The sequence below is a fragment of the Stegostoma tigrinum genome, chromosome 32, assembly GCF_030684315.1.
Source record: "Stegostoma tigrinum isolate sSteTig4 chromosome 32, sSteTig4.hap1, whole genome shotgun sequence".
Taxonomy (NCBI): domain Eukaryota; kingdom Metazoa; phylum Chordata; class Chondrichthyes; order Orectolobiformes; family Stegostomatidae; genus Stegostoma; species Stegostoma tigrinum.
This window is the reverse complement of record NC_081385.1, coordinates 3,094,439-3,106,446: the sequence shown is the minus strand read 5'-3', so window position 1 is coordinate 3,106,446 and position 12,008 is coordinate 3,094,439. Positions and strand designations below refer to the sequence as shown.

Below are 12,008 nucleotides of genomic sequence, written 5' to 3'. Positions count from 1 at the left end.
GATAAAGGATTGTATGGGGGGAAAAGGCATTCAAGTGGATGGCCAACCATGGTCATATTAAGTAGCCAAGCAGTTTTGACAGACTAAATAGAACTAAGAAATTGTACAGCGCGCAAAGGGGCCATTTACCCCATCTTGCCTATGCTAACCCAGCTGTCTTTTCTAATCCCATCTTCCTGTACATGGCCCATAACCCTGAAGCTTACAGCAAGTAAGGTGCAGATCCAGGTGCCTTTAAAAGGAATTTAGGATCTCTGACTCTACTTCAAACTCTGGGCAGTGAATTCCACGCACCCATCACCTTTATGTGTTTTTGTTTAAAATAAAAGATTTTCCTAGCATCTCCTCTGTGCTTCTGCCACTTGAATCTAAGATACCTGGTTTTTGAACTTTCTGCAAGGGAAATGGATTCCTCCTGTCTGCTCTATCTCCACCCCTCACAATTTTATACATCTCAAACAGGTCACCCGCATCCCTCTGTTAAGGAAAACAACTCCAAGCTCGCTAATTGCTCTTCATACCTACAGTTCTCCAGCCCTGGCAACATTGTTGTAAGTTGCATTCTTTCTGTAATGTGGTGATCAGATCTGCACACAATACTCCAGAGATCAAGTAGACTGAGCTGATAACTTGCATTCAGAAGAATGAGAAATACTCTGAAAAATTTAAGGATGTTGAAAAGGCTTGACACAGTACCTTGACTGGGCAGCTAATGTTGCAGTGGAGAATTCTGGAGATTCACAGGGATCAATAGATTTTTGAAAGCCTGGGGAAATTGAGGAATGTGAGGATCAACCGAGATTTTCTTGAATGAAAAAGCAGGCATTAGGGACTGAATGGTCTATTCCTCCTTTTCTGATGTTTTCATGTTCTAATTAGAGGGCATATATTTTCTAAAATATAATTTACGAGAAATTTTGCTTTTGATCCAAACAGTTGCAAGAGATTTTGCTAAGAGTAAATTTGCTTAATATCAACCGTTATATCATTTCGAAACAACAGTTTGGGTATTTGCCTCCTTTCTATTTCCATGTCGAAACTGGCTGCTCTGTTTCCTATTTGGGACCATCTGAATTTCAAAGATATAGAATTGGTTGGAAAGCACTTTAGGATGCCCTGAGACCGGGAAATTATTTAAATGCTGCTCTTTCTTTATAATCGTGACGTTACATCTTTATAATTTGAAGGATGAAAATTCTGGACAAATCGTACCATTTGTATAATGCTAAGTGAATGTCTAGTCCCATTGGTTGAGTTACCAGAACAATGTACTGCTACAGGAGAGAAATGCATTGGAAAGTAGAATGTTTGCTGATGTGAAGATGTGCACCTTCATGGCAATGGTCTAGATGTTTTCTAATGAATCTGTTCAGAGATGTTACTGCACATCACTGGAAGAGGTAGGACTTGAACCCAGGCCTCCTTGCTTAGAGGTAAGGTCACTGCCACTGCACACTTATCAGAGGGCAATTATCTCTGTCCCAGGACATCTCTGTGGGAGTTCCTCTGGATAGACGGTTTCTAATCAACCTTTTGAGATATGTTATTACAAGCATCTGGAGTAGATGGGCTTTGAACCTGGGTCTCCTAGCCCAGGGGTAGGGACACTACTGCTGTGCTGCAAGGGTCCCAAAGGTGTCTATTTCTGTCAACTAATTGGTTACCTTTGGGGTTTAATTGTGTTTTTTCATTGGAGAAATAGATTTGCTTGTGACAGTTCAATGCTTCAAATTAAATGTTTTTATTACTGTTCTGTTGCTCATGCTATCTCTCAAACTCTTTCTAGTTCTATAGTCCCACAGAATTCTGCTGCTCCGACTGCTCCTTTTATATGTGTATTTATTTCCTTTTATCCTGCCGTTAGTGGTTTGCCTTTAGCCACCTCGGCCCCTTTTCTGAAATTCTTGCCACCAATTCGTTTCTTAAAAGCCCAACTCTCCAAATAACTCCTCCATTGGCATGTTGTCAGTGACATTCACTACATGAGGGGCATTCTTAAAGCCTTCTTTAAATTTGTACATTGCTTGTTTAATCCTAGTTGACATTGTTTTACTGTCTCAGCATAGAATTACATCATGTGCTGCATTAACTTTTTCCATAGTTTAACATTTTGAATCTGTCTCAATTCATGTCTTTTCAAGTTGAAAAATCTGGTTTCTCATTGTGCACATAAAGTTTGTAAGCATCAGTGTTTGTGGACCCTCTTCTGCCCCAATTACCTCCTTTATGCCCAGCACTAGACAGCATCTGATGTGTTGCCTGAAAAGCATTTTGTACAGTTGGTTTTCTCTCGACTACTCTTTTATTTTCACTGCCATTTATGCAGATGACAACAGGAAGTTGCAAAAGAAAATTGATAGTTTAATTGAGTGGTTAAAACTGTGCCAGGTGGAGTTCATTGTACGGATCAGAGAAAGGGGCATTGATATTTTCTACATAGCATGAGATGAGAAGGTATGAAGGTGCCCATGTACATGCATTACTTAGAGTTAGTGCATGATTACAAATAGTGACCAAAAGGGTGAATTCATTCATGTGTTTCTCTGTGTCTCTCTCAAAGCATAATGAAAATCTGGGGAAAAAAAAACTTGTTTGGCTGCTGCATCAATTTAAATAATCAGAACTGAGGTTGATGGATGTTTGTTGGGTAAAGCTATCGAAGGGTTCTGAAGCAAAAATGTATAAATGGAATTTAGGTACAGATCTCCGTTGTCTCCTAAGTAACTTCTTAAAATGATGGGCAAGGTTTGGTCCTCTGTGCTTCTGTTTGTGTTGAGCTTAATTGCTTGTGTGTAGTACCTTAGGATGTTTTACTGGTTAAAGGTGCTATATAAATGCAGTATTAAAGAGTCTCTCCATCTGTGCTGAAATCTTTCAGCCCCTGTGTCTGCTCAGGTTCTCCAAATGAACAATTTACCTGGACCATCTCCCAGCCTTGCATTTTCTTCCCTTCTTAGACAATAATTCAATTCCCACTTAAATGATTTGGTTGAACCTGTCTCTCTCTGTCCCATTGTGAATTCAAGGACCCAATCACTCAAAGAGAAGAAAAGCTTTTTCATGCATGTTGCCTTTTTTTTTCTTTTGTCCTTAATCTCCAACCTGTATCCTCCTTGTTCCTGTTTTGTCCACCATCAGCAACAGTTTTTTTTTTCTTTTTACTCTGACCTTTATCAGATCTCCTCTCCATTTTTCTCCTCAAGGGAAGTAATCCCATCGTCTCCATCCCATCCGTGATGCTGAAGTTCCTTATACCGGGGAGTATTTTTGCAGTCTCCAATTCCTTCATATGCTTCCTGAAGTGTGCTGTCCAGAACAAGACACGGTCTTCCAGAAGAAGCTGAACAAGTGTTTTAGACTGACTGATTGATTAATGCAGTCACCTTTGTTTTGTTTTCCTCCATGTAATGCCCAGGTGATTAAGCTTTATTCATTCTTTCAACCTGAGCTGCCACTTTTAAGTACATTAAACTCTCAGGTCTTTCTGCACTTTATTCCCTTCAGAATTACACCTATAAATGATCTCCTCATGTTCTTCTCACTAAAATAACTCTCATTTGTCATTTGTCTGTATATCCCACCAACCTATTGAAGTTGTTTTGAAGTTCCAAGCAAAATCACCTTTATAGTCCCTAACTCATTGTAGAATTCCTTTTAATACAACCCCCCCCCCCCCCCCCCCCAGAACACACTGTATATGGGCTGAGAGAGTGATTTTGGGTTCTTCTTGCATGTTGTTTCTGTAGTTATCTTTTCAGCTCTGTGATATTGCAGCTTTTTTCTCAAACTTACTGTGAGCTTAATGCCACTTTGTAGAGCATTTGGAAGTGAATGACCTTTTATAGAAGGGATTTTCAGTTCAAAATATTAAGAAATTGCAGAGAAATTCTGTGCACACTCTTCGGATTATAACACTTTCAACTTCAGTGAATACGATAGGTTATTGGAAGCGAGGGAATAATCCAATCACATGACTGAAAACCCGCTTTCCTTATTATTGTTCACCACTTGTTACTAAAAAAGAGAAAAATCTCTGGAAAATCTGGCTGTAATGAGATGCTGAGAATTTTCCTAATCCTTCCCCTTGTGGCCTGCCTGAAATTTCTGCTCATTGGCTTACTGCTAATGGAATTAACACTGCTTCTTCATAGTAACCTTGCCCACAGCCTTTTGTACTGAGCATGTACATCATGCCAACATCAAAAAAATGTAGAAGTGAAACTCCATATGGCAACCCAATGTCAGCAATATTTTTTTTCCAAAGCCTCCAACTTTAGTTTGTTTGTACATCATCAGTTACAACTGTTTGAAGGTGAAAATTAGTTTATCTTACCTTTTCAAAGTAGCCTGTGATTTTTCTTTTATCTTTTATATCTACAAACGGTTAAATTTTGTTTGTTTTTTTCACTGAAGTGTGACGCTAATTGGTTCTTTCTGTTCTGGCCTCCTATCTTCGGAAATTGTTGGACTGGTTCCTTTAAATGCTTGATTAACGTTGTGATGTCTAGGCACACATCAAAGAAAGTGAGGAACACTGATCTATCTGAGAAACAGCAAGACATCAAAATCATGCATGTCCATGTGGCAGGCTCTCCACAAAATGTCCTAAGGGAATAAGAGGAGATTAGACACCATTATCAAAGACATTGCTTCTCAGCCTGAATACCTTTCTGGTTGGTCAGTCAGTGTCAATGTATAACAATATACCCAGTTTGAGAAGTCTGTGGATGCTTGTAAAGAAACTGCAGTCTGTGATTGACAGTTTGCTGACTTGGACAGCATGAAGTCTTGGTCTGCTTTTACACTCTTGCTCTGCAATGGTTGGTGGTTGGTAGTAAGCAGTTTAAACTGCACCATGGACTGTTTGACAGTGAAAATACTAATGCTAACCTCACGATAGCTTAAATAGTAACTTCTGGTCATTCTAGGTATTAATGCTTTGACTGTTGACCATGAGAGCCTGACAATGTTCTTTGTACCTGGTCTAAGCAACTTCAGTCTTTAACAGAGTTTAACAGTGGGCACAACTGTTCCACTGTTAGCTTTCTCAATACTTGACCACATTCCAGGCAGTCTCTGATATAAAACACAAAAGCATTTTACAGGAAAGCAATTTGTCATTGCCTGCATAATCTGTCAAGTATATGATGAATTCAACTTTTGGTCACTTGTGATTGCTTCTGTAGGAATGTTTTTGTTGCTGAAAGTTTCTCAAATAATGAATTGATAGGCTATCAGAACAGACAAGTCCTTCAATTGTTGTCAAATTTGATCTACAGTCCATAATCTTGAAGTAATGCCACATTAAACCACCTTTCCTGCTTTGCATTCTATCCAATCCTCATGACCCCCACATTAATGCTCAGGGAAATTACTGAGGTGGCATCTATGGTCACAGTATGTAGCTTTTTACTGAGTGAGAGTATGCTCTGCCTAATGAAACATACAAGTGTTTTAGCCCAATTGGGTCTAGAAGTGAGGTTGTTGACTTGCTCGCCGAGCTGGCTCGTTTTCGTTCAGACGTTTTGTCACCATGTTAGGTGACATCATCACTGGAGCCTCTGAGGAAGCAATGTTGTTCTACTCCGTTTGGAGTTTATACTGTCTGGTCCGCTATGCTGAGTACTGTCATTTCCTGTTTTGATCTACATGGGTTGATATGTGGGGTCCAATTCTATGTTTGTTGATTTGAAGTATGAGTGGAGAACCATGCCTCTAGGAGTTCCCGTGCGTGTCTGTGTTTGGCTTGGGATAATATGGCTGCTTTATCCCAGTTAAACTGACAGCCTTCATTGTCTGAATGTGCCGATATTAAGGAGAGCGCATGGTGCCGTTTTGCTGCTAGCTGATGTTTGTGTATTCTGATGGCTAGTTTCCTTCCTGTCTGCCCGATGTAATGTTTGTGGCAGCAGTTGCATGGCGTTTTGTAAACCACGTTAGTTCTGCATTTTGTGAGAATGGGGTCTTTAATCTTTGTAAGTGTTAGTCGTAGCGTGACTGTGGGCTTGTGGGCCCAATGATTCCTAGTGGTCTTAGGAGCCTTGTTGTCAGTTCCAGTCTGTTCTTGATGTAGGACAGTGTGGTCAGTGCGTTAGGGCATACTGTGTCCTCCTGTTGTCTGTTTTGTAGGCATCTGGATGAAGTTGCAGGGATATCGGTTTAAAGCTAGAATCTTGTATAAGTGTTCTTCTTCCTAGTGTAATCCTGGTGTTGCAGTGAGTCATGGCCCATTTAAATAGTGTCCTAATGCAGCTTTGTTTGTGGGCATTGAGAATTTGATCTGTATGGGTTCCTTCTCTGTTTCTAGAAGTACCTGTTTCATTTGCAGTTCACAGTTTAATTCAATGTTTTGACATTTTCCCAAGTTTGCAAATCTTGTGTCCTTAATTTTCTTGGCTATTGAGGTGAAGAATATCCATTGACACTCCAAAGAGGTTTAAGTTTTATTTTTATTCTGTTGTGAGGTGTGGGAGTCACAGACGAGGCCTTTCTGTATTGAACATTCTGGAATTGGTATTGAGCGCTGTCACTATTTGGGCAACAGAGTTTGATCTAATTTGTTGGTGTGAGATTGTGTTTAGTTCTGTCTGAAACATACAGCTCCCACTGTCTAACATGCCAATAGTCCTGATTTGTAGCTTTACAAGTTGGCACCTTTAAATGTCAATAAACTTGTTGCTGTTCCGGGCAGCCTCTGGCAGTCTACATCAAGCCAGGTTTGATCTCTTGGCTTGAGGGTAATGGAAGAGATGGTAGTGATAAAGCTGGCCATGAGGTTCCAGATTGTGTGTGGGTAAATACTATTCGGTTGTTGCTGATAGCCTCCAGCACCTCATGCCCAATTTTGAGCTGCCTTATTTTTTTTCTGGATCATTTAACACAGAACCATGCACCATGATCGAACATTTATTCTCTGAAGGTAGGATATCGCCTTGGACCACCAGGACTGAGGTCATTTTGATTAATGCTTACATGGAGTGATGCATGTGTAACAGGTGATTAGTGGTGATAAATTCAGGGAGTATCCCACACCGCCCACTGCAGGCGTGGTCTGGCAGGTAGTCACTGTCTCATTCTGTGATGGTCCTGCCATGGTGACAAACAGTGAAATTTCCAACCCAGACTACATTCTGTACCTTTGCCACTGACTGTTTGCCCTCCAGTTGATGTTTACCATGAAGGAGTACAGACTCATCAGGTGAAAGAGAGCAGGGATGACAGTCGGGGGGGACTTTCCTTGCCCATGTTTGATCTGATGCAGTAAGATTTTGGGGGAGCTAGAGTCAATGTTGATGAGACACAGAGCAGCTCCCTCCTGACTGTACATCACAGTTCTACTACCTGAGCTAGAGGGATATGATATTTTTGACACATGCCCCTAGCTGCTAATAGGGAACACTTTGCAGTTTGGACAAGGCCAGGTATGCAGTTCTCATTTCTGGTTTTTAATTCAATGCCAAGTGGTCCATCTAGCTTGAATTCTTGTTGATTTTTCTGCAGCAGTTTGATACAGCCGAGCAACTTGCTTAGCCATTTCAGAAGGCAATTAACAGTCAGTTCTGCGGGACTAAAGTCATATGTTGGCCAGAGCAGGTGAGGACAGCAACGTTCCTTCTATGGTATGTAACGAGGATTGCAGCTTTCGCATTGAGCTGAAACATTCTCTAATATTTGTACAGAATAAAACAACCTAGATTTTTGCACTAGCAAGGGATGGAGAAAGTGTTGCTGAGGTTGAGATGTGGAAGTCGGAAATTTTTCACTTGTCCTTATCACTTTCTATGGTAAGGTATCAAGTTTTTTTTGGTAAGGAGAGCTGAGGTAGGTCCATTTCACATGTGCCTTGGAGTAACTGAATTCTTTGTGCAGTTACCATGTTATGTATTGCTATCGTACTCAATTAACTCTCTACCTGTTCTACGAATCTGTTGAATTTTCTACAGTTTGTTGTTTCTCCGATCTATCTGGCTAAACCTTTTCTACAGTTTGGGCTTTTCACCTCTTAAAAGTTCTGTCCCCCACCTCCCTCCATTACAGCTGCCTCCTCCACCCTTACCTGCTCATAGCTGTTATCTTAACTCCAGCTGATGCTGGTCTAGTATTGAACAGATGAGGGTAAAGTAGCAAACCTAAAACCTGCACAGCCAATATTGATCCTTCAGACAGTTTTTATTCTTGAGAATATTTTGTTGATTATAACAGTAATTTCCTCATGACTCAGTGCCATTGTGGTATGTTTTTGAATTGAAATGGATCAAGGCTAATGTACTTCATTGGTAACTTTTCTGAAGGGGACTGCTTCCTCAATTAGTGCAACACTTTGCTTCTCCTTCAGCTTGTTTTTACCATTATGAAGAGGTTTTTCTGTGAGAGGTCACTGCTTTGTGATTCTTCCTCCTTCTTGTTTCCCTTTGAGGTTGTTGCCTTATCTTCAGCTTTCCCTTCTCAATGGCCTAATATGGTCAGCTCATTGATTCTGTTAATTGAATTAGCTTTATTGTGACATCCTCCAATGAGTACAGTGAAAAAATTATACATTGCCACTTACAGTGCCATCCTGTGTACAAAGGTACTCTGGTACAGTTTCTTTAGTTACAAGATCTTAGGAAATAGAGAAATAAAATGCCCGGTATTGAAGAAAAAGAGGTCCAGAACAGCAGTCATGCCGGAAACTTCATACTATCTCTGAAAGCTTTTGGCTGGCCACATTACACTTGGTAATTCTTCAACCTTCTACATTTGTTGCCAACACAAGTGTTTGAGTGGAGAATTGTTAGTGATATCGGTTATTCAGCTGGTTACTCTCTGTATGAGTCTCGGGGCAATGATGTTCCACAGGTTTGAAACTTTTACCTATAGCCTTTGTTTGGGGAAAATGGATCTATACCGTTGCAACAGAAAACACTTGATGCTGGGTCCTGGGCTTTCTTCCAATGTGACTGTTGGCCAGTTCATTGTTGGCTGATGATGACGACTGTTGAGGATTGAACATTCCACAGTTCTTCTCAGTGAAGCCTAGAACTGTCTCCTTTCTTTAAAAAAGGATCTAAGTAAATTTGAGTGCTGAGCGATTTATCCAGGAATAAAATTTGTACTTGACTATGTTTCACTATTCTGTCTGTAACCCTTGAGATATCCTTTTGTTTCTCCAAAGCCCATGGCTTATGACAAGCTTGTGGCATAGAGTCATAGTCATAGAGGCTTACAACATGGAAATAGGCCAATCAGCCCAACTTGTCCATGCTCCTGCCCAGTTTTCATAATGAATCTAGTCCCATTTGCCTGTGTATGACCCATATCCCTCCATACCTATCCCATCCATGTATCTGTCCAGAAGTTTCTTAAGTGACAAAATTGTACTCTCCTCCTCCACCACTACCTCTGGCAACCGGTTCCAGACACTCACCACCCTCTTGGGGTGGTGAAATTGCCCCTCTGCACCCTTTTGTACCACTCCCCGCTAACCACAAACCTGTGCCCTCTAGCTTAAGACTCTTCTACAATAGGGGAAGGTATTGGCATCTTGTGATTTTATAGACCCCTTTTTTTTTGAGGTCACCCCTCAGTTGCCTATGCTGCAGATTCCATACGCATTGTGTTTGTTTTTCCCCAAGAAAATAAACTCTTCTTACACGTTTCAGGAGTTGGGGCGATATGAGCCTGGTCTTTGTCAGCTTCTGCATCCAATGGGAATTGAACCGCAAATACCAGTAATTCATTTCATTTACCATAGTTGAAATTCATTGTTTTTGCACTAAATGTATATGTGCTGATTTTGCATGAATGGATTGTGATTAGTTGCTATACACCTGTACAGTGTTAGAGTCCACAACAATCGGCCTTTTGCTTTCTGTTCCATTCCAAACTATTTCAGTCAGGCTGAGCAAGTGAATCTATTCAAGATGTATACATGAGTAAAGGAAAGCAAAGTAATTGCATTTATATAGTGACTTTCATGACCTTGGGACATCCCAGAGCGCTTTACAATTAATTAAGAACTTGTCAAGTTATAATGCACCTAAACCTGTTTACAGCTGCTGTCTTAAATGTGTGTTATTTGTCTTTGAATTCTGCACTCCTGATTAGCAGAATGAGCAGCAATATATATTTCATTTTCCATCTATTTCATAAATCAAGTTAGAATCATAGAATCCCTACCAGTGTGGAAACAGGCCCTTTGGCCCAACAAGTCAACACCGACCCTCTGAAGACCATCCCGCCCAGACCCATCCCCCCTACCCTTTCTCTGTAACCCTGCATTTCCCATGGCTAACACATCTAATCCAAGATAATAAAGTGTGAAGCTGGATGAACACAGCAGGCCCAGCAGCGACTCAGGAGCACAAGCTGACGTTTTGGGCCTAGACCCTTCATCAGTGAGGGGGATGGGGTGAGGGTTCTGGAATAAATAAGGAGAGAGGGGGAGGCGGACCAAAGATGGAGAGAAAAGAAGATAGGTGGAGAGGAGAGTGGAGGTAGGGAGGGGATAGGTCAGTCCAGGGAAGACGGACAGGTCGAGGAGGTGGGATGAGGTTAGTGGGTAGGACATGGAGGTGTGGCTTGGGGTGGGAGGAAGGGATGGGTGAGAGGAAGGACAGGTTAGGGAGGCAGAGACAGGCTGGACTGGTTTTGGGATGCAGTCGATAGAGGGGGAAGAGCTGGGCTGGTTGTGTGATGCAGTGGGGGGAGGGGACGAACTGGGCTGGTTTTGGGATGCAGTGGGGGAAGGGGAGATTTTGAAACTGGTGAAGACCACATTGATACCATTGGGCTGCAGGGTTCCCTAACGGAATATGAGTTGCTGTTCCTGCAAACTTCGGGTGGCATCATTGTGGCACTGCAGGAGGCCCATGATGGACATCCCATCTAAAGAATGGGAGGGGGAGTTGAAATGGTTTGCGACTGGGAGATGCAGTTGTTTATTGCGAACCGAGCGGAGGTGTTCTGCAAAGCGGTCCCTAAGCCTCGGCTTGGTTTCCCCAATGTAGAGGAAGCCACACTGGGTACAGTGGATACAGTATACCACATTGGCAGATGTGCAGGTGAACCTTTACTTAATGTGGAATGTCATCTTGGGGCCTGGGATGGGGGTGAGGGAGGAGGTGTGGGGGCAAGTGCAGCATTTCCTGCGGTTGCAGGGGAAGGTGCCGGGTGTGGTGGGGTTGGAGGGCAGTGTAGAACGAACAAGGGAGTCACGGAGAGAGTGGTCTCTCCGGAAAGCTGACAGGGGAGGGGATGGAAAAATGTCTTGGGTGGTGGGGTCGGATTGTAGATGGCGGAAGTGTCAGAGGATGATGCGTTGTATCTGGAGGTTGGTGGGGTGGTGTGTGAGAACGAGGGGGAATCCTCTTTGGGCGGTTGTGGCGGGGACGGGGTGTGAGGGATGTGTTGCGGGAGACGCATTCAAGGGCGTTCTCGACCACTGTGGCGGGAAAGTTGCGGTCCTTGAAAAACTTGGACCTCTGGGATGTACGGGAGTGGAATGCCTCATCGTGGGAGCAGATGCGGCGGAGGAATTGGGAATAGGGCCTGGAATTTTTGCAGGAGTGTGGGTGGGAGGAGGTGTATTCTAGGTAGCTGTGGGAGTTGGTGGGCTTGAAATGGACATCAGTTACAAGCTGGTTGCCTGAGATGGAGACTGAGAGGTCCAGGAAGGTGAGGGATGTGTTGGAGATGGCCCAGGTGAACTGAAGGTTGGGGTGGAAGGTGTTGGTGAAGTGGATGAACTGTTCGAGCTCCTCTGGGGAGCAAGAGGTGGCGCCGATACAGTCATCAATGTAACGGAGGAAGAGGTGGGGTTTGGGGCCTGTGTAGGTGCGGAAGAGGGACTGTTCCACGTAACCTACAAAGAGGCAGGCATAGCTTGGGCCCATGTGGGTGCCATCCAAGTTGTACTGCTAGCTTCAGCTTGCAGAGTTTCCGAATCAATGTATGCTCTGAAGTTAGCTGTTCCTACCCATTCTTATAATAGGGACCCTATGAACACAGTCCGCCGATTCCTCAGCAAC

The 12,008-nt window shown here is 42.7% G+C and overlaps 1 protein-coding gene across 7 annotated transcripts in view; it reads left to right on the top strand.

Annotated features, from left to right (window-relative positions):
- Window positions 1-12,008, top strand: part of nectin1b (nectin cell adhesion molecule 1b) — a 517,671-nt gene that overhangs the window by 18,292 nt on the left and 487,371 nt on the right. The window lies entirely within an intron of this gene.